This window comes from Triturus cristatus, chromosome 12, assembly GCF_964204655.1.
Source record: "Triturus cristatus chromosome 12, aTriCri1.1, whole genome shotgun sequence".
Lineage (NCBI taxonomy): Eukaryota > Metazoa > Chordata > Amphibia > Caudata > Salamandridae > Triturus > Triturus cristatus.
Genome location: NC_140595.1, coordinates 616,474,857 through 616,498,548, shown reverse-complemented (window position 1 = coordinate 616,498,548; position 23,692 = coordinate 616,474,857). Strand labels below are relative to the sequence as shown.

At 44.7% G+C, this 23,692-nt stretch overlaps 1 protein-coding gene across 3 annotated transcripts in view; it reads right to left on the bottom strand.

Annotated features, from left to right (window-relative positions):
* Positions 1-23,692, bottom strand: part of ANKRD11 (ankyrin repeat domain 11) — a 1,275,279-nt gene that overhangs the window by 1,125,966 nt on the left and 125,621 nt on the right. For all 3 annotated transcript variants that reach the window (XM_085639477.1, XM_085639476.1, XM_085639475.1), the window contains exon 2: positions 8,007-8,089. The gene's annotated coding sequence lies outside the window, so the exon portion shown is untranslated. The remainder of the gene's footprint in view (positions 1-8,006; positions 8,090-23,692) is intronic.

Below are 23,692 nucleotides of genomic sequence, written 5' to 3'. Positions count from 1 at the left end.
GTCTGGTAACTGGTTTTATTTGTTTTAATTGGCATGCTCTACACACTTTACATTTATGGAATCCCTTCCTCTGGGATAACCATGAGCCAGTTGATGGTGTGCCTACATCATTGTGCACCAGAGAGTCCTTCATTGAAGGTGCCCTGCTGAATGTGATGGATGCTTGTTTAGGCAGTAAGTGTCCTATCACAGGGTCTCCTAATAGGAGAGGCCAATTTCTCTTGATGATATTTTTCATCTTTCTGTGTTGTTTGTTGTAGCCAAAAATCATTCTGAATGTAGTGTCATCAACTACTTGTGTGACTTCTTCGCTTTTGTCTGCTTTCCGTTCTAGGAGGCTTGTTCTGGGAACGATTGCACTTTTTTTAATGGCTCCATCTATACATGTTGGTGTATAGCCCCTAGTTAGGAACCTAAGTTTGCTGTTTGTCTGTACTTTTTTCAACTCCTCCTGATTACTACAAATCCTTCTCAGTCTAAGCATCTCCACATAGGGGATGCTGTAGATCAGATGCGCCGGATGAGAACTACCCGCATGCAAGACAGTTACCTGCCGTTGATTTCCTATGCAGTGTTGTCTCTATCTTGCCTTCTTTAATGTAGATCTCTATATTCAGAAATGTAATTCTTTCTCGACTGATAGTGGATGTAAAATGTAAATTTAGATTGTTAACATTTAAGCAATTTAGAAACTCCTGAGCTGATCTTTGCCAAACCACAAAGATGTCATCTATAAATCTATATAACATTTCACATTGTTACGCAAGATTTCCTCAAAGTGATTATGGAGGACCAGCTCTTCCCGCCACCCCATATGCAGACATGCTTAGCTTGGGAAGAAGCTGGCCCCCATAGCCACACCTTGTTGTTGCTGGTAATGCGTATTCTGAAACAAAAATATATTAGTCTTCAGACAAAATTCAACCATATTGATAATCATTTTGCGGTGTTGTTCTTGTTTGATGGATCCTCTTATTAAATAGTGACCCAGGGCCCCGAGTCCATCCTGATGGTTGATAGAAGCATAGAGCGACGTCACAACCAATGCTATTAGTAAATAGTCCTCCTTTCATTCCAGTTCTTGAATCTTAAGATAAAAAGTCTACTGTGTCTCAGATGTAGGACGGCAGTCGTTGGACGTGGTCCTGTAGAAAATAATCCACATATTGCGACGTTGCTTCCAGTAGACTGCCTCGGGCCGAAATTATCGGTCTGCCTGGAGGTTTGAGGGGGTCCTTGTGTACTTTTGGAATAAAATATAGCATAGGAGTGATTGATCATTACGTAGGAACTTGTATTCCGGTGTTGTGATTAATCCTGCAGACTTCCACACTAATAATTTGCTGTAATAGTTGTTCTGCATTGTTTTCATCGATTTTTTATCACAACGAAGGTAACACTCTCTATCCATTAATTGCTGGTTAGCTTCTTCTATATAGGCTTTCCTACTCCAAATTACTAGGTTTCCCCCTTTGTCGGAGTTTCTGATGACAATATCTTTGTTAGTTTTTAGTTTGTTGATCAATAGATGGTACTGTAATTCTTTTTTGTTGTTAGTTTTATTTCTATTAGTCTGATTGACCTCCAAGTTTAGTTTCTTGATATAAGAAATGACGTGCTCTTGGAAAATATCAATTGCGTCTCTAGTGGTAATGGGGTTAAATGTTGACCGTGGTTTGAATGGGGTAGTTTCTCTTGTTGATCTACCCTGTCCGCTGGAGAATATTGAATTTCTGCTTTCCTCTGCTAGATATATATATATATATATATATATATATATATATATATATATATATATATATATATATATATATATATATATATATATATATATATATAAATATATTCTTTTTTTTCCACTTAAAAAAACCATAGGTTTCACACGTTATAGTTAGGTGGACATTTCACTCGTAAAAAACCAATGAAATTCCCCCGTTATAGTTACTTCAGATAACTATAACTCGCGCACCCGCAATCCACTGCTCATGACGTCACATATTAAATCACTGATGCCATCACTGATGACATCCATGTGATAGAGTGGCGGTCGCGTGAGTTATAGTTATCTGAACTAACTATAACGGGGGAATTTCATTGGTTTTTTACGAGTGAAATGTCCACCTAACTATAACATGTGTGAAACCTATGGTTTTTTAAGTGAATTTGTACGGTGTTTCAAATGCTAAGTTATGTATGTATTATATATATATTTTTTTCACCGTGAGCGCACCGTGCGCGCACCCCGCGATTTAAAAAAAAAATATTAATGTTTTTTTCACCCTTCGGGGTTCTTCAGGGACACCCTGACAAAGGCTAGGGGGTCAGGAACTCTCTACCCTGCCCCCTTTTCACGTTCGCCACCTCTCTTTCAGTGTCGCACCCAAAACAAACAAAATGGCGGACAACACTTCCTGATTTCGACCGATTCGAATGTTGACTGACATGTAACCACCAATCAGAATTACGCTCGCGCACGGTGCGCGCATATAGATATTTATGTACTATTAACTGCAATTTTGTCAGGAACTACTGTACAGATTGACTCCATATATGCAAAAGGCACATGCCTGACCTGAGGACTACCTCTCTGCCAAATTTCAAGTAATTCTGCTCAGCTGTTCTGGCTGTACCTTCGACTAAAGGTCCTATGGAAAATAACATGGGGGAAACTAGTTTTGGGACCCCCCTTTTTTCTCGGCCCCCGCGACTTGCAGGGTAGGAGCTGAGCGGAGCGCCCCATTAAGTTTTGAAAATTTCACGAGGATTCATCAACCGGCGCCAAAGTTATTCAAAATAGAATTTTCAGATTTCCTATGGAAACACGGTCCTAACTAGAACTATCTACTGGCAGCGGGGGGGGGGGGGGGGGGGGGGGGGTCCAGTCTTTATTTGTAACAAGAAAGTGCACCCATCTATGGATTTTAAAGTGCAGCACTCCAACTCCCAGAATGCAATAGGACACAGTCTCATTTGGGCGGCCCATCCAGGGCGTTGCATCGAGCATTTAAGATGTGGGGGAGTGCCGGTTTGCCATTTGTCGTCTAAGCCTCTGAAGAAGAAGTTATTCGAAACGCGTCAGGCATGACGAACTTATTGCTACAATGTTTCCAGCTTGTTGTGCACCGCCCGTACCTTTTATTAAAGGTTTATAGGTTGAACCTTCGTAGCTGCAGAGTGCTTCCTAATTCGTGTGGTAACCTTGGAGCTTGATATATATATATATATATACACACACACACACACACACACACACACACACACACACACACATATATATATACATATACATATATATATATATATATACAAAGGCCTCAGCACTTAAGGCAGAGGTCTTCAAACTTTTGGATGCCGAGACCCCCTTGTCAACATTTTGAGGTGCAAGGACCCCCTCCTGACAAAAATGTCTAAACCTGCGACAGGCTTGACTAAATTGTGTGGGAAGAAAATGTAAATGATGTTATGTGATGCAGCGTATTTTGGGATAGCAATGCTTCATTATTATGAAATTAATTTTTTGCACACAGTAACACAGAGGAAAGATTCCACCCCATCAGTACCTGTTTATAACCAAAATACAGCAATTAACATCAGAAAGATTTCTAGTCAACCTTTGTGAAGGGGCTTCCACTCCGCAGGAATACGTGCTGCCACATTAGACGCACACCTGGCCCGGGCCGGGCGAAGCAGGGGTCCCTTAAAACCCTGGCGGTTTTGTGCAGAGGTAGGCAGTTTATCCATGCAGCTTTCCTCTCACTCACTCACTCACTCCCTCCCTTCCATCCCTCTCTCCTCTCCCAAACCCGGATCCCTCTCTCACTTTGCAGGCCATTTTCTTTCACCACTTTTTACAACTTCTGAACTCTCCCCATTCAACCTCTCACTTCACCTTTAATCGCCTCTTGCCATTCTGTCTTTTCACTGCCCTCATCTCGAACAGTCTCTCGCATTTATCTCATGGCCTCTCTGGCCCCGTCACCTCCCGTGCCCCTCAGCACTTCTCATTCACCTCGTCTCTCCATTCAAATTTTTGTCTATTTGTATCTTACACCTCTCCAGTCCCCCCATTCATCTTTGACATCTACCCTTTGTTCTAACAGAAGCACTCACCTTTGGCTCACACTCACTTTTTGCGTGTCCACACTTCTCTTCGGCACTTCACATTTCTCCTTATCCCTGACCTCTTCAATCTAACTCTCTCACTCCCTTGCTGTCCTCTCTCATCGCTCCTCACCAAGCATACGGGTCGGGCCCGTATGCTCCTCTCGGCCTGTGCCAATGTGCTTTTTGTTCCCTAATTCAAGAAGGCATGGAAGATATAAAAACCTGGCTCTATGCTCTGAAGGTCACCCCATTTGTCTGGTTCTCCTTCTCCTTCTTTGTGTTTCTCATTGTCCTTCCGGCAGCAGATGGTTATTAGCCGCAGGACATCTTTTGGTAACAGTAGCGCACTACAAATGTAAATAATAATAATAGGGAGATGCAGGGGAGCCACTAGACCAGAACTTCGGGGGGTGGGGGCTAACACTCCTAGCCACGGCTGGCCCCAACACTGGTTACACACTGTGAAACAGTCTTTTTTGGTGCCCCACCCCAGTTTCCTTCTTCTCCATGAATTCCACCACTACCACTCACCAACAATGCACTTCATCTCTCTATAGCAGCTTTCTGACAAACATTTCATTTTTTATAGCGCTACTCATACTTTAGTCACACTCATTTCTGTGATCGGCATGGTACATATTCTTTGTAGCAGGCACATTAACCGTCTGCACTGTGTGGGTGACAAGAGTGCCCATGTGAGTGCACGGTGAGAGATGCAAGAGTGTGAGAGTAGGGTGAGAGGAGTGACTGCAGGGTGAGTGAGGTGGCCGTACGAATTTGAGTGTGGATGCAAGTTCAGAATGGGACGAATGAATGTATGATTACTGATGGGCTTATTTGAGTGAGTTGCATATTGAGCAGTGAGGGGGACAGGTGAGAAGTGTCACAAGAGTGCAGTTTGAGTAGTGTGCTTGTGTGACTGCAGGGTGAGGTATAGGGTGAACAGCGCAAGTGCATTGTGAGTGCAAAGTGATCACTGTGAGTGCAGGGTGAGCAGGTGAATGGTGTGAGTGCACGGTAATCAGTGTGAGTGCATTGTGAATGCTGTGAGTGCAGGTTAAGCGTGAAAGAGAAGGGCGAGAATGATGAGTGAGTTGTCTGAATGCAGGGTTTATTCCCAGGCACTTGAAGTAACTCAGCATGTTATTGGAGGCAGCGTAGGGTTTTAGATCTAAGTTAAACTATTGCCGTTATGGCATCAATCTGGGATCGAGAGTGGAGGAAATAAATAATGTGCTGATCCTGCAACAGACTTCCAGTCCTATGGTTAGGGTAGCCAGAAGATTATTTTGATGGCCCAGTTGGTACAAAAATAAGCAATCACCTAAAACAGTATTTTAAGCACGTATCTGTGAATACTTTGAACAGCAAATATAAATACAAAGCACTTTTAATTGTGTTCTAGGGCTGCCGCAATGATCCATGACTGATAATTAAAGAGAACAAAGACAGAAAAGTCACATAACGAATGAATACATACTTTTTTATTTATAAGTCTATTTGGTGTCAAGAGAAGGCCTTTGTAGGCTCTTTAAATAACACATGGCTCGCATTTTTCTTTTGGCAACCCTACTTTATATTTCTTTTTATTAAATGCATTCTCCCACTACAGCAGTAAATCTAAAATACAAATGTAAGGAATAGGCAGAGTGAGGACCCAGGGGGTACTGGAAGGGGGGGGGGGGGGGGGGTTGGGGGCACTAAGCCTTTGTAACCGGTTCACAAAGGCATGCAAATATGCAAATGGTCTTTAAAGACCTGTGAAAAACTCGGACGGGCCTGCTGGATTTAAGACTCCAGACACTGCCCAGCTGAGCCTCCAACAGCTCGAGTTGCACTGCAGCAGCCCGGGCTGAGACACAGGGTGGAGGAAGAGGGGGGCTGAATCCCTTGAGCCTCGGCAGAAGTGTGCTTGGGAAGGCGCGACCCCCTTTGCATCGCTCCTCGCCCCCCCTGGGGGTCGCGCCCCACAGTTTGAAGACCCCTGACTAAAGGGGAAAAAAGGAGATTACATTTATAACTAACTTCAGAGAATAAAGGAAACCTTAAATGCTTTATTTACAAGATATTGAGGTTCCCAGAAATGCTTTTTAAGTGTATCGCAACTCCTGCCACATTTGCCGAATAATTTAACTGACAGAAACCATCACAAGTCTTCCCCCTAACGAATTTTAAGGGATGTAAGCAGGTTAGAATACGATTTAGGCATTGAAACAAATCTAATATTTGAATACATTTTATTTCTAAGACTAATAGATTTATTTGAAATGCAGCTGCTTTGTTTCCAATTTGCTTACCCATCATGAAACTGTAACAAGCATTTGCAATGCAATAGGTCTCGCATTTACGCGAGTTTAAGCTATTGGCATTGTAAATGACGATGCCTTTTATTTAGGTTTGAAAAACGAAAACACAAATAAAAGGCATTGTTATTTGCAATGTGAATAGCTCAGACTCGCGTAAATGCGAGACCTATTGCATTGTAAATGCTTGTTGTTCCTTTCACTGTAGCAGTGACCTGGTTTGTTTTAAAAAAAATAATACCTTTGGCCTCACGCTGTTTGTTCATTTGCATCTCACTGATGCTGGGAACAAAGAGATTGCAATCTTTACTGCCGATCTTTACTGCCGTGGGGCCCGCGAAAGTGAAAGCAAACTAGTGCTTTCAGGCCTCCAAATGGCGCGCGCGCCCGGCCGGCGCACATGCACTGTATTTGGAGGCCTGAAAGCACTCGTTTGAACTTCCAGATCCCCCATTTACAAAAGCTCTCGCGAGAGCAGCGCTAAAGCGCTGTCTCAGGCGAGACCTAAAAAGGCAATCAAAGTATAATCACAATCCTCGCTTTAAGTGCTCTTAAACAGCAAGTGTGACACAGGCTCATGATATCCACAATAACAATTAGTATAGCTCATATCAGGTATCATCTTCATTGTGGATAACGGAAAGAAAAACATTAATACAAAAACTGTTTTATCTGCTACATATTTTAACTGTTCAAGCGTGCAAAGCCAATTAATACCCCATTGGTGAAACTCCATTTTCTACTTCAGTGGGTTAGTATAACTTCCAGTGCAATACGTGCCCCACTTTTTTAGGGTCCAAATTTCAACAGGTGGTGGAGCGCCCTTTGTATGAGAGGAAATCACAGATCAGACATGACATTACCAATTAACTTAATAAACTGATTAACAGACCAGAGTATTATTCTCGCTGCATCAAAACAATTAAAAGAAAATTAGAGAACAGAGGTGAGAAATAAAAAATTCTTTCTAAATTAAGCAACTGAAGGCTTTGACCAAAAAAATAAAACTAATATTCGGCTCGTCCAGTTTTCTTTTTGTAATACAGAATACACCTAGTCCAAGTCAGAACAGAATAAGCAGCATCTCTCGGCAGCGAGCATCATGGCACTAAGATTCCCACAAAAAATCTATGAAAAAAAACACCGTACAGGGTCAATTTTGCACAATACAGTTTCAGTTCCCACATTTTAAGTAGCTATATTTCAAATCATTAGCAAAATATAAGAATAAATGTACTGCCAGACAAGCAGTACACAAACACTAAGCCCAAGCATTAATTTACGGCAAATGTTTGTCACAGCAGCTACCAGTGAAAGCACTAGCTTTTAGATTCTCAAAGACTGATCTGTTCCTTCAAGCGCAAGACACAAAATATCATAAAATAAAAGTCTGCTTTAGGGGGTGGCTTAGCCACTTAGTCAGATTGAAAAAAAGGAGGGTACAGAAGGTACAACATATGTACACTATGGTTTGTCACCGACAGGCATCAGTAGGTCAGAATACTGTGCGAGGACTAAATCCGAACGTGAAAGGCAATGTGGTAGCATGCCTCCAAAGAGAAAACACAACAAAGAAAAGTATCTTTTGAATATACTTACTAATTCCATTTTTGAGGCCACACCAAGCAAGGTTTGTATGCAAATGAAAGAAAATATGTTCTTCCAGGGCAGCACTGAACGATCTGAAAAGATAAAAAAAATTAAATAAGTTTTGTACACTAGAAATATTAAGTGGCACTATAACAGAAGAGTAAAGCGTCAATTTAAAAATAAGACTTTAAGGTAATCATTTTTAAGAAACTGAAAGGCGCAATGAAACAATAATATGGCAAAACAAAATATGCTGTTACAAAATCTTCAATTCACTTTTTAATCCTATATACCAATGTCAGGTGGTATCTATTACTTCATCACAAGCTCCTGCGCAAGGGTCTACTTTGAACTCTTTGTGCGGAGTCTTAGCTTGCACCTGCTAAGACAACTGATTAAGATTTAAAATTCAGTAAAAGCAAAGTGGAATCATATTTTCACAAAAAGCAGATGTCCATCTATACCTTAAAAAATCTGGAATCGTGTCTGCCCTAAAAAAAAAATTGATAGCTAAGAAAAAAAAAACTTGCAGAGCAAAACGTTTCACAATACCATGGGCAGGTTGCCAGCAACTTGCAACTTTACGTTTTCTGACAGCAGTTAGGGAGTGCAAGAGGACGATGACCCAAATGAGGATAATTCTAAGTAGCTAAAAGACCACAACACAAGGATCGATCTATCAAAATGATAATGTACCGCCACATTCAAAAGAAAAAGTAAAGCACGAAAAAACAATCAGCCTCCACCCATCTCAACTGCCGTCGATGACTCTTTAGACCATATGCTGGGCTGATGGGGATCCTATTACATTCCACAAGTGTTAAAAACACTGAAGGGTCAACTATAGTAACAGCTTTTACTGCTATGTGCTGTACACCAGAGTCTCTTTGACAAACCGAGTGTGCGTCACAACGAACAAACCCAAGAAGCCAGTAACCCCATGACAAAGGAAGCCTGAGACAAGAGAGTCGAGATGATAAAAATAGCTTTAAGTGTGCCTACTTTGGGACTGTGGAGCATTCAGTACGCGTTTTTTATCCAAACACCACGAAACAAGGGTATATTTCTTGGTTCGGTATATTTAAATACATAACTTGATTACAACTCAAATCATGTTAATCTGCTTGCAGAATTCAGTCTGTGACCACAAGATGGGTGCGTGGTAATTATATTTCCTGTGATTAATCCTATAGGCTTCCTCCTGAGCAAAGATTCGCCAAACAAGGCTGAAGCGAAAACGCAGGCAGCTATGAACTATGTAAACCATCTGAAACCTGCTGTGGTGCAAGTAAAAGCTATGCAAAAATTGTTTTACAAATTGACTCAAAGATCCAAATTAGCTTTGAGACAGCCCGATGGCAGGTTCTGAGTGGCATTTACCAACCGCTCGATGTTGCATCACGCATTGCTTTCCTTTCTCTCCAAGCACAGCATCACTGCCCTCTATGGTGCCCACAAACCAGGCAATATGACCAAAAGGAATTCTAGAGTCCAGCGTATTATTTCATCCGTCATCACTCTGGTGAGAGTTCCGGTCTCGAGGCAATTATTTTACACCATTTCGTTCAATCAGACTCAGACTTAGTTGCCAAGTCCGCACTATCCACGTGTTTGCTATTTCCCGATCTGAATTATACTGTGTGGCATTCTGAGGATAACGTGCAGGTGGTTTACGACATTCCCCTGGGAGCATTATGCTGATCTGTGGAGATTACCGATTCATTTTTGTTATAGGGCAGTATGAGATTCCCCAAGTGCGCAGCATTTCAGATTTTTTTCGGGAGTAGGTAGGTACTGCAAAGTCATTCTCCTCACGTCCTCTATTCACATGGGGTCAAAGAGAGTACCGTTATGAATAGGAGTATCAATCTATATGGTCTGAAACACGATATACTCAGCGTACCATTCCAGACAGGAATTTACTTTGCACATCAGAAAGAGAGGTATTGTAAGCTAATACACGGAGCATTAACTAAGTTGGCAATTAACATATTGAATTTCCAAATAAAGCCATGGATAAACATTGTATGAAAAGTTATGTATTCATTTTTCCTTGCATTATTTAAAAAAAAAAAAAAATTCTCATTAGCATGTGTTTATGCTTCTTAATATTCTAGGTTTTACATTAATCTTCTGGCGCTTTGCTAGATTGCAAATTTAGTAACCGGACAAATAAGTTGCTTTTGCTACTGAATTTGACAATAATAAAAAATGTGGAGGAAGAGCGATAAGCATACTGTGCAGGTTTGTAGTACTTCTACAACATCAATACAATGTTTTACCCGCAACGGAAGTAAAGCACCTGAGCAATATAAAGCAAGCCTTGGCAAACCCTATATGTCGGACTTATAACAGAGTCTGGATGCTTGATCCATGCAGTGACTCATCGATCAGTCCATAGTCACACGTGTGTGTACTCGCATATTCACCCTCTCGACCACCCATAATACGACACATGCAAACGCACCAACGACTGACAAGGCACTTTCAGTTAGCAGTAACATCTATATGGGCTCTGCTGCTTGTTCGAAAGGGGTGCGAGTGCTTACAGTGGGGTCAGACTGCGACTCCATGAGGGATCAAGGGCTCTCAGGAGGGTGCGACTGTTACTCTGATGGCTGTGGGGATGCTTCTAGTAGCATATGAATGCTGGTGTTGAGGGGCTGACTGGTCAATATTTAGAGTTTTGCTTTTCCACAATAAGGACTTTAACCAATTACCTCATTTGTTTAGGGCCCTGGCTCCTGTTCAGGTCCAGACTCGGCTCCTGTTTTTGTTCAGGCCCTGGCTCCCGTTTCTGTTAGAGCTCTGAAGTCACACTGTGTACTTATGGACGAGTCTTAAACTTGAAACAAAGCTGCGTCAACCGTTCCGAAGGGAAGTACTCCAACTTCGTTTGAAAGCTTAGATGTTCTGCTTTCTATAAAGAGGCTGTCCAAAGATGTGGTGCTGGATTAAGAGTATGATGCATTGAAACCACAAGCGAGTTCGCAGAACTATAGCCCCCTACATCTCGCACAAAAGGACATATGGCAGCCATTGAGGGAATGCCTACAACAAGACGAACACGCCACACAACAAAACTAGAAGCGAAAAAATGGGCAACATGACACACAAATGTGTAAAGATGGTTCAATCCAAGTTTGTAGATAAACTTCTTTATTAGAGAACAAGCAGGTACATCTCACATCTTCATCAGCTCTCCTTCAATTGCACAACTCCACCCCACAATTCTGGAATCCTGCTACAGAGCATCACCCAGTTGCCATGGTGCTGGATGCATGCACTGCAACTAGGATGCCACATCTTCTCTTTACAAATAACAAGAAAATAAGACAAATGAAATAAAGACAATTGGTACACAAAAATGCTAAGTACAATTATAAAGATGATCTAAAGTAAGAAGAACTGTAAAGTGCTAATCACAATTTAACTGGTAGACTAACACCCCACCTCCTCTTGACAAATTGAACTTCCTGTACAAAGGAAAACACACTTGAATATATAGGATTTACATTACATAACTCCTGAATTTTGTTGGTACTGTCACCGATCTGCCAGCACGTGTAGTCTTAATCTTGCTACAAGTGGCTTGTTCAGACGGTGAGGATGCACTCGCATGTATGTCACTACTGCTTGAATGGGGCAATTTCTCACAACCCATTACTTTGTCCCACATCCAATCCATTGATGGGGTCTTCCCAACCTTATTGCTTGTGATAGAAAAGTTCCCTCTGCATTTTGCAATTCTGTTGCGATGCCAAACTTTGTTAATTTTTCAGATTGGGAGTATAACTCCACCACTTGCAAAGGAGCAGAGAATTTGCTCTCACCGTTCCTGACTTTTGAGCCAAATTTTATTTTAACCCAATCACCAATCTGTAGATCGGCTTCCTTGGTGACCTGTTTCTTTTCAAAATTATCTAAGTAGGATTCCTGAATCGTACGCAATTTAGAGCGAACTAAGGCAGGAGACCATTTCCCGCACACTTTTTTCTTATTCCAGGCAACATTATCCTTAGTAAAAAGGTTCTCTACCTCTTAAGATTGGAAATGGGCTATAGCTGGTGCATGTGGGAGTGATTCTATATGCCCAAATAGTGCTATACAATTCTTTCTCCCAACTCTTCCCTGCACTGATGGCTGCTTGTATGCTTCCCATAATAACTGTTGAATCTTTCAACAATTCCATTCCCTGCAGGATGGTAAACTGGAGTTTTCACTGACGCCATTTCTTTTTAAGAATTGTAGAAAATTATCAGACATGAATTGTGGTCCATTGTCGCCAAGAATGTGTCTGGGAATACCCTCACGTAAGAATAACTTTTCTAAAAAGGTTACGACTTCCTTTGAGTCCCATTTTTCTGTGATCTCAATCTCAGGCCATTTGGAGTAGTTGTCTATGAAAACTAGAATATATTTCATGTAACCATGATAACATTCAATGGGACTCAAATCCTCCCAAGGATGCTCTGGAATTGGTCTAAAACCAAGAGAAGGCTTGAACACTCGCTGAGCTTTGTCAGCATTGGCACAAGTGGAACATTGCTGGACAAATCTTTCAATGTCTCTGTCTAAGCCAGGCCACCAGAAGGACATTTTTATTCTAGATTTAAGTTCAATTATTCCTGAATGAACTTCATGATTAATGGATACAATTCTAAAACGTAGATTTGAGGGTACCACCACTCTTTCACCCCTACATAAATGGTTACAATCATCAATACTCAACTCCTCCTTAACTTCCCAAACTCGATTTGTTAGGCCAACCATTAACAACATGTCTAGCAACCTCATGTAAAGTTTTGTCTTTCCCACATTCTTCATCCCATTCTTCTTTTGAAATAGCATTTACCAACCTCATGAACAATGGCAACATAATCTTCACACATCATATAAATTGTCTTGAATGGGTAAGGGAGATCTACTCAGATAATCTGCAATCTGGTTCCTCTTCCCCGGTAGATACTCAACTTCATACGTAAATATCAATAATTTAAGGCTTAACCTAGCCAACCTGGGGGTGGCTTTGCGTATGCCATCAGGTGTTAGTATTTTAAGTAGGGGTTTGTGATCAGTGCGCAAGGTAAATCTGGTACCCCAAATAAACTGCCTGAATTTTTCCATGGCCCATACTGTGGCTAACATCTCTTTCTCTATCACAGAGAACTTCTCTTCAGAAGAGGTTAGGGAACGAGATGCAAAACAGATTGTTATTTCAGAGCCGTCATCACAAACTTGGGACAGGACTGCGCCCAAACCCTTCCCACTAGCATCTGTGGTAATGATGCTGTGAGCTGTACTGTCAAATGCTTGTCAGAGAAGGGCAGACACAAGTTCATGCCTTATTTTATCAAAATAACTTTGAAGATCATTCCAAAGAAACTCCTGTCTAACCTTAAGGAGCTGTCTGAGGTTATAGATTTTGTTGGCAAAGTTTTGTACAAATTTTGAATAAAACTCCGCCATGCCCAAGAAAGACCTTACGTCATCTTTAGATTTAGGAATGGGGGCATTTTCAATGGCACTAATTAACAACTTCTTAGGAGAAATTCCACCCCCGCTCACTTCGTGTCCCAAATAGGTTACAGAACTCATGACAAATCTACATTTCTTAAGTTCAGCTGCGAGACCTTTCTCACCAAGAATACTTAACACTTTAATGTGTCATCATGCTCTCCTTTGATCCGACCCATAATTAAAACGTCATCTTGAAAATAAGTGACTCCATTTACGTTCTTGAACAGTTTGTGCATTCGACGTTGGAAAACTGCTGCCGCAGAATCTAATCCGAAAGGCATTCTGATGAAGCGATAACATCCAAAAGGTGTAATGAAGGCAGTCAAGTTTTTACTGGATTCGTGCAAGGGTATCTGGTGGTAGGCAGACGTATAGTCTATAGTCGAAAACCATTTTATGCCTTTCGTTTGAGGTAAGAGTTAGTCTATCCGAGGTAGAGGGAATTTATCTATTAAAATTCTCTTGTTTAAGTCCCTCAAGTCTACACATAAACGCAGACGGCCATCCGATTTCCTCGTGACGACCAATGGGGCCTACCACTCAGCGCTCTCTATAGGCTCAATCACACCTTACTTCTCCAAAATATCTAATTCAGCCATAACCGCTTCTCTCACACTTACAGGTATGTTGCTTGCTTTATGGCAAACAGGACAAGCATCATTCTTAAGTACAATTTTATGAGAATAACCGACTAATTTACCCACTTCACCTGAAAAAATTGTGGGAAACTGTTCCGATTTTATCCACAAACTCCTTGGCTCCTTCTTCCAAGATCATTACTTGGTTATCATTTTTTGGATTAAGAATGATCCCCAGTTCGCCCTGGTCTATCCAGCCACGGACAGATGGACCAACTTCTGCAACGTAAAGTTTACCTAAAGCTTTCCTGCCATTAAACTCAAAGATCTCCTCTACAAATCCAACCATAGGGATTTTTTCACCAGTAAACGTAACTGGCTGTATGTCAGGGGGTAATACGTTTTTATTTAAGGTGTTAGCAAAAACCTCGTTCCATATGTCACGCTGAATAACGAATAGTTTCTTACCTGTCGGTGTAGTTTTGCAGCTTGAAGATCTTTCTGGATTCACTATGCTGTGCATTATTCCGCGATCTTGTGGTTGGGTCCGGATTCGTAGTCTTTGCTTTGTTTTTCTTTTTTTTTTTAGCCCAGGTGGGCGTCGACGACCCACCATTTGGTGCACCTCCCGTGACGTCGTCGTGCTTCCTGCAGAAGTCCCACCTTTGGGGCGCCATCTTCGGGTTCTTATTTCCTAGTTTTTTTTTTTTAACCCTAGGCGATTGATTAATCCTTTATGTCCATTTTTCTGTACGTTTTCATTCCTTCTGATCTTCTTTATTTTACCCCCTCTTCCTCCAGCCTCATCTTCCTGGCGGAGGTGGGTGGGTTCGCTAGTGAATCCAGAAAGATCTTCAAGCTGCAAAACTACACCGACAGGTAAGAAACTATTCGTTTTGCAGCGTGAATTTTTCTGGATTCACTATGCTGTGCATAGACTTTGTAGCGGTTTTCCAAATTTTGTGGCGGCTGGGTGGTAGATGAGCGTTGGTCGTTGAAAATGTGTTGAAGCACCTTCTGTCCAACTTGTGCTTCCTTGTTCATCTGAATGTCCACGCAGTAGTGTTTCGTGAACGTGTGCACAGATGCCCAAGTTGCCGCAAGACATATGTCCTGAATGGGCGTGTTCGCCAGAAAGGCAACGGTTGCCCCCTTCTTCCTTGTGGAGTGAGTTTGAGGCCCCTCTGCTAGCTCCTGTCCAGCCTGTTTGTGGCAGAATTGAATCGTGAGGGCAATCCATCTAGCGATGGTGCCCTTAGTCACTGGTCTCCCCATGAAGCTAGTAGCAAAGGACACAAACAACCGCTTTGATTTTCTGAGTTCCTTGATCCTCTCAATGTAGTGCATCACCGCTCTTCTAGCGTCAAGAGTGTGTAGAGCCTTTTCTGCGTTTGAAGTTGGGTTTTGGAAGAAACTCGGTATCTGAATACTCTGGTTCATGTGGAACGCCGACACCACCTTGGGCATGAAGTGTGGGCCTGTTCTCAGGACAACCCTGTCCTTGTGAATCTGAATGTAGGGTTCCTGTAGCGTTAGCGCTTGAAGCTCGCTCACCCTGCGAAGCGAGGTTATGGCTACCAGAAAGGCCGTTTTCATAGTCAACATTTGCAGTGAGGCCTTGTGAATGGGTTCAAACGGTGCCTTCATGAGCTCCGTCAGTACCACGTTGAGATTCCATGCTGGCGGTGACAACCTTTTAGGAGGAGCAATTCTTTTGGCTCCTTCCATGAATCTCTTCACAACCTGCGATGTGAAGAAACTTCCACCCCTCTCTCCTCTGGTGTAGGCTACGATCGCCGCTAGTGTACCCTTAGGGAGCTCGAGCAGAGGTTACTCTTTAGAAGGTGTGTGAGGTACCTCAGTACTGTTGAGTCTCTTGTCATTGTATTTTGCAGCCCCTTCTTCCTGCACCACATAGTAAATCTCTTCCATTTCGCGCTGTAGCATTTGCGTGTAGTTGGTTTTCTTGCCTCCCGCAGCACCCGCATAGTGCTTGGAGGCAATCTAAGGTGAGCGAACTCTAGGTCTTCAGGAGCCATGCCGCCAGGTTGAGGCTCTCTGGCTCCGGATGCAGGACCTCTCCGTTTTGCATGGAGAGCAGGTCCCTTCTTCTCGTGAACCTGTGGGGATTGCCTTGCGCCATTTCTTGTATTTGTGAGAACCATGTCTGCCTTGCCCACTGCGGAGCCACTAGGATCAGTGTCATGTTGCTGGTTCTGCACTTGTCGAGCACTCTGTGCAACAGGGGTATCGGTGGAAAGGCGTAGGCAAATGTCCTTGACCAGCTTATCCATAGGGCATTCCCCAGGGACTGCTGTTCTGGTTGCCTGGACGCGAAGCTTTGGCATTTTGCATTGTGACGTGTTGCAAACAGGTCTATTGTGGGAGTTCCCCATCTCTGGAAAAGCTTCTCTGTTTCCTGGCCATTGAGCTCCCAATCGTGCGATGCTGAGGTCTGCCTGCTTAGCCAGTCTGCCTCCACATTGTGCTTCCCTGGAAGGTGAATTGCCAGTAGATCTATCCTGAGAGGTATGGCCCATCTCTAAATCTCCTGTGCCAGAAAGGAGAGGGGAAACGACTGAGTCCCCCCCCCTGCTTGTTGATCTAGAACATTGCCGTGGTGTTGTCTGTTTGAACCAACACCCTCTGGTTGTACAGGCGTCTCTGGAAGGCCTTCAGGGCCAGCAGGATGGTTTTCAATTCGAGGTAATTGATATGGCGTACCGCATATGCTGGAGCCCACAGACCCCTCACTATGAGATTGTCCATGTGCGCTCCCCATCCCTTTTGAAATGCGTCCGTGGTAATGGTCATTGTTGGGTTTGGTGGTGTCAGGCTCCTCCCTGCTGTCATGTTGTCTCTGTTCCACCAAGTCATCTCCTCCTGCACTGCGTGCGTAACAACCACTAGATCCTCCCAACTTCCGCTTGCTTGTGACCATTGCTGTTGCAGCCATTCTTGGAATGGTCTCATGTGCAGGCGTACATTCAGCACCAGCTGGATACACGACGCCATCATCCCCATCATCTTGCTCACTGACCTCACTGTCAGAGCTCGCCCCTTCTGGTAGAGACGCGTCTCCTTCAGCAGGGCATCTGTTCTCCTGTCGCTGGGCACCACTGTGCTGTTTAGGGTGTTGATTTTTGCTCCCAGGAAAATCTTCACCTGCTCTGGTTCCAGCGATGACTTCCCCCAGTGTATCGAGAACCCCAGGTTCGTCAGAGTGTCTGTCACGCGTGCTGCGTGTCTCTTGCACTTCTCGCGTGTGTTTGCCTTGACCAGCCAGTCGTCTAGGTAGGGGTAGACATGGATCCCCTCCCTTCGTAGGTGGGCTGCGACTGCCGACAGGCATTTCGTAAAAACCCTTGGCGCCGATTTTAGCCCGAAGGCCAGGGTTGTGAACTGGTAATGCTCCTGGTTGATGTTGAACCTTAGAAGACCGTTGTGTCTTCTGTTTATTGGAATGTGCAGGTAGGCATCCTTGAGGTCCACGGTGACCATGAAGTCCCCGTCTCTTATTTGGGGCAGCACCTCCTGCAGCGAAGTCATTTTGAACCTCTGCGTTCTGATGAATTTGTTTAGGTATCGCAGGTCCAGGATGGGTCTGAGGTTTCCGTCTACTTTCGGGACCACGAAGTATTTAAGAGTAGACCCCCTTGTTCCGTTCTCTGAACGGCACTGCCTCTATGGCTCTTTTTTCTAGTAGTTTCTGCGTTTCTTCTCTGAGTTGCGCAAGTTCTTGTGCCGATCTCTGCCTTCTTCTTGGTTTTCTGTTTGGAGGTCTTTTCTCCAAATCCACGCAGTATCCGTATTGCATGACGTTCAGTATCCACTTGTCTGTGGTTATACGCCGCCACTCCTGAAGGTAGAGACTCAGTCTTCCGCCTACTGGTGTTGGATGCTCGTAGGCTTTTGATTCTCCTCTCCCCTTTGACGTTACTGTATTGCGCCTCACCCTTGGGGGTATGTCGTGGGTAGGCGTTCTCCTGCGTGCTGAGTCACTTTGATGAGGGTTGGTCACCCCCTCTCCTCCTCTGGCCACGTCCGTTCCCTCTCCCGCGAAAGGACTGGCCCCGAGGTTGGTACTGCCAGTTTTGCTTCTGTTGACCTTGTTGTCCGTGACTATCACCCTGCTGACCCTGCTGGAACGACTGGTGCGACGCTCCCTGCTGGCTTCCTCCCCGACCGTAGGGTCTCCTGGAGGGATTGCCTCTCCTCATCCCCCTGAGCTGTAGGGCCCCATGGACCTCGCCGTCTCGTTTTCTTTTTTCAGCTGGGTAAGTTTCTCCTCTACTGTTGCTCCGAACAGTGTTTCCCCGTTGAAGGGGGTGCCAAGATGTTAGACATGTCAGCCCTTTGGGTGGTCCCTCCTCATCATTATTTATTTTGTCCCACTTTTGCCTCAAACCCTGTTTGAATTTTTCCTTTTTGGGAACCACCAGACTTTTTCGTGTTGCTGCAGATTCAGGGAGCCATTTTATCTACCCCTGAAACTTCTGTCTGAGGGCCTGGAGCACAAAATGGTGGCCACCTGTGACATCACCAGCATCCACTGGAACCTACTAGCACCTTCCAGAACATTCCAGAACCCTGTGACGGTTGGAGGCGGTTTAGAATGTTGGGAAGCTAAGACAGAGAGTTAGCAGTTGGAGCTGGCAGTTGGCACCTGACTGGTGAAGAGTGAGCAGCAGAAACCTGAAGGAGGAAGGAGTGAAGCAGCAGGGGTGGAAACTTGTGCCTGGAGTGGGGTCCATAAACCCACCCTTGATACTAGTCCCTACTGACTGAGCCCAGCCTGGAGCCCTGTGTGGGAAGAAGTAAGAAAAACCATCTTAAGGACCTGGACAGCAGGAACAGGCCTTAGAAGTCAAGAAATTAAGTACCTGACCTGGATACTGGTTTCCCTGGAGCCGGACGTCGAGTAGCCTGGAGACCTGGAGCCTGAGGTGGAGAAGCGGCGCTGACTGGAAAAGCAGACGTCGTGCCCAGAGCCGCCAGAGATCGTGAGAGGGCGCCGACGGAGGACGTGAGGTGTACCAGAGGTCGAGGAGGAAGTTAACCAAGGTCGAGTGAGCGGTGTCAACGGGGGAGTGAAGTCCGCCCTCCGGAGTCGCCGGAAACCTGAGGAGAGGAGCACCGGAGGTCGGGAGTGGAGGTCGCACTCCGGAGTCGCCGGAATCCTGAGGAGAGGAGTACCGGAGGTCGGGAGTGGAGGTCGAACTCCGGAGTCGCCGGAAACCTGAGGAGAGGAGCACCGGAGGTCGGGAGTGGAGGTCGCACTCCGGAGTCGCCGGAAACCTGTGGAGAGGAGCACCGGAGGTCGGGAGTGAGGGTCGCACTCCGGAGCCGCCGGAAGTCGACATCGAGTCAAGGCCGGCCGACGTCATCGAAGCTGAGGTCGCCATCGGACCGGAGCCGCCCGAAGTCGACATCGAGTCAAGTTTGCCCGACGCCATTGAATCGGAGGTCGAGATCGAGCCGAGGCCGCCTACCGGCGGCGTCAGGAACTGACATTGTGACGAGGCCGCCGACATCGAACCGGATCCGCCTCACGGCGTCGGCACGACTCCAGCGGCGTCGGAGCATCAGAAAAAGGGCAGTAAGTGGAGTAGAGGGCGCCAAAGGCCCTGTGGAATCTTAAGAGACTACTCTAGGGGTTAGAGAGGTGCTGGAACCAGCTGGACTGTGCCAGGGGAGAGCTGAGACTAATTTAGAGGGGTTGTGTAGAGTGAGAGAGCCAGGTCTCTGGTATTCCCCCCTTGATCTACCTCAGTTTAGGCCTCATCCTTGTCCAAGCCAGGGAGTAGACACCCTCAAGCCTTCCACATCCCCACAAGCTGTGCCTGGGCCAAATTAGCCCATAGAAATCTCAAATGTGATCTGATTATATGAGTGTCACTGTCAGCTTTTAATTATTCATTAGGGGCACTGTATTTATTGTATTTAACCTATTTATTGCTTCACTGTATTTATTGGTCCACAGTATTTATTGATGCACAATATCTATTGGTTTGCAGTATTTATTGCCTCAGAATATTTAATTGCCTGTATGTTTTGCACTTATATTTATGCCTTCCATATTTATGATCACCCCCATTTATTGAATCATTAAGCCAGTATTTATTTGACCTGCACTATTTAAAAAGTTTGTATATTGTGATTGTTATTTATTTATCTAATCAGCAACTAAGAGAAAAAGAAGATAAAGAAAGATATTTTCATAATTTTTACGGTGTAGAGTCGTTTTTGGAACGGATGCACGCATGGTTATTGTATGGGTATGTCGTATGCTTAGCACGGAGCCTGATTCCTGACCACTCGAGCCAAGCTACCACTGTATGTCCCTGGAAATACTCCGTTACCACCAACCCTTACCGGTGTGGGAGTGGGGTATTTCCAACACAAGAATGTTGTTCTGCACCTCCTGTTTGAATCCAGAGATTCTTAGCCATGCATGTCTTCGCTCGGTCACCCCTATGGCCATTAGTCTGGCCGAGGTCTCGGCCCCGTCCAACGCCGTCTTAATACAAGAGTTGGCGATGTTTTTACCTTCTTCCACCAGGTGGGAGGCTCTTTAGCGGTATTCTTCGGGGAGGTGTTTTACTAGTTCCCCCATCTCGTCCCAGTGCTGGTACTGGTGTCTATTGAGAAGTGCATTGGAATTCGCCATGCGCCAGTGCATTGCGGCGTTCCTCTCGACCTTTCTTCCTGTGAGGTCTATCCTCCTGCTTTCTTTATCGGGTGGTGGCCCCGAAGTCGCTGGCACGTTGGCCCTTCTCCTGGCCGTGGAAGCTATGATGGAGTTGGCCGTGATACTACCCTTGATGTAAGGGGGGTCCAGAGAAGAGTGCTTATACTTCTTCTCCGTCCTGGGCGTGATTGAACGGCAAGTCGCTGGTTCCTTAAAGGCCTCTCTTCCCTGATTCATCACACTTTGTAGCATGGGAAGGAATTGGCTCCTCGTCTGGATGGGGAGCAGGGTCTCGAGGAGAAAATCGGCTTTCGGCCTCTCCTCGTCCAGTTTCACGCCGAAGGCTGTAGCTGCGCTCCTGACCACCATATTGTACACCCCGATGTCGTCGGGCGGCGAAGGCTTCGAAGGGTACGTGTCCACGGGCTCCTCGGGGTTTTCGGTGTCGAGATCCTGCCATTCTATCTCGTGGCTGGTTGATGGCGCCGAGCTGTAGAACGACTGCTGGTCGTCTTCCTCTGCTTCGCCCTCATAATAGGTCTCATCTTCCTCTTCGAGATCTCTCGTCAGCCCCTCGGTGTCGAAATCGTTCTGCTCCTCGATTTCGACGACGTTCGTCGGCGGAGCCGTTGGAATTTTGAATTCCTTCATCTTGGCGTCGAACTCCTTCTTCCTCTGAAGGATGCTCTCCATTTTGGCCTCGAGCCGCCTCTTTTTCTCCATCTCGGAGATGCTTTCGGCGTCGACCGCGGGCCTCTTCGACGGAACTTGCGTCGACGTCGGCTTGTCCTTCTGCGTCGAACGCCCCATTTCATGGGCTGCTTTCGACGAACCGAGCCTTTCGGCGTCTTTCGGCACCAGGGAGTCCTTTTTGAAGGATCCGCTCGGCCTCTTGTCCATGGCTCCCACCTTGGTCGAAGTTTTCGGCGCCGGCGCTCCCCTTGTGGACTTTGACTCAGATTTTCTCGAGTCACCCTCGGGTTTGAGGCATTTTCTGGTGTTTTGAACTCGACGATTCTCTTACCTAGTCTTCAGTTTTCTTGTCGGTCTCTACGACCGTGAAGATTTCGGATCCCTCGGCGACGTTGTCCTCATAGTCTGTGGAGAGGCCCAGATCGTAGAGCGACGGGGCCTTACCCTTGCCATCCATGCTGGCGTTGGCTCTTCTCTGCGGCGCCGTACTCGTGACAAGCCCAGCTCGTCTTGAGGCACAGTGGTGCTGTGCTCAATGACTAGCTGGGCTCGTCACGACTCCGCCCACTGATTGATTCTCCAGCACAGGCGGGGAATCAATTGCGCTTGGGAGTGCCGCGACCGTTATGACGAGCCCAGCTTGTCAGGAGCACGGCTCCACTGTGCCTCATGTCGAGCTGGGCTCGTCATGAGCATGGAAGTAGTTAATCTTACCCTGCACGCTTTGGTAAAATTACCAATTTTACCACAGTATGTGCATTTTGAATTTAAGGCTGGGCATTTTGTGTCATTAGCATAATGACCGTTATATCCGCATCTATAACAATTGGGAGTTTTGTCAGCTTTAGATTTGTTAACAGTATTACAATTTTTCCTGACATCAGAGGATGGTCGTTTAACATTTTTTTTTAGTATGGCTATAAGAGACTTTGCTAACAGTTAAACCTTCATCATTATCTTTAAATGCAACTTTCGCACATCTTTTAGACATTTCTGCTTTTCTTACGACTGCAATAATTTCATTGAGGGGGAGCGTCTCCACAATTTCTCCTGAATAGATTAAGTATTTGAATGCATCACCAATTGATCTCTGATGAAACTGTCATGAAGTGAACCAAATTCACAATTGATCGCTAGCTTTTTTAAAGAGGCTACATAATCTTCTAAAGGTTCTGATTTCCCCGGCTTTCTTTTGAAGAATTCATACCTACTAATACCCACACACACAGGTGGTTGATAATGTGAATCTAAATCTTCAAGAGCATCAAGAGAAACATTAGCACTGTCAGCTGATCTCACTTTTTTCTCCATTTGGTTAAATACCCTATTACCTTCAGGACCAAGACTATGAAGAAGCATCTTCTTTTTCCTTCTTTTTCTTCGATTGAGTAAATACTTCATAATTTTCTTCCTCCAGTGCATCCACATAGTTTCAAAAAAATAGTCTTTCTAGTCAGACCATTTAATTAAAGGCTCACCTGGACATGGCAAAAACGGGACAGGAGGATTTAAACCTCCTTGTGATGCCATTATAAAGTGTAAAATAAAACTTCCCTAACAATAAACTAACTATAAATATGTGCACAAAGTCAATTATTCAAGGATGTTAATAAATAAGTTCAAATACAAAGGAGGTATGCACATCACCATGTAGCAGTAAGAGTAATCTGATGTGCAGAAACTACTAAAAGGTGTGCACATCACCGTGTGATACTAGGGTTAATCATGATGTGCGGTGTGCACATCACCGAAGTAAAACTGAAAGAAATATGATGGAAAAAAAAACATAGCGGAATAAAGTACCTTTGAATTTAATACGAAGAATTAAAATTCGAAACCTTGAAATCTTGTGAAGAAATTAATATTCTCATATCCCGATAGGAGGTTCATGCGGCTTGGTAGCAAATGCATCTATGAACAAAATGGAGGCATGCAAGGGGACACTGTGTGACCTTGCGCGATGACGTATGTATTCCCGCAGGTAGTACGTCGCTCATCAGCTTCACAGAAAATTGAAGAACCAGAGCACTCAATGCGTGAATAACTCTGCACGCGAATGCCTTCTCGCAGAACAGCACACACCGCTTGAATAATGCAGCCATGAGATGTCGTTCTACGGTAGTCTCTAAATATTCTACCATGAGCAAAGTCTTTAAAGACATCAAAAAGCATTGGTCAATATTAAAACTGGAACCATATTTTAACAACATTTT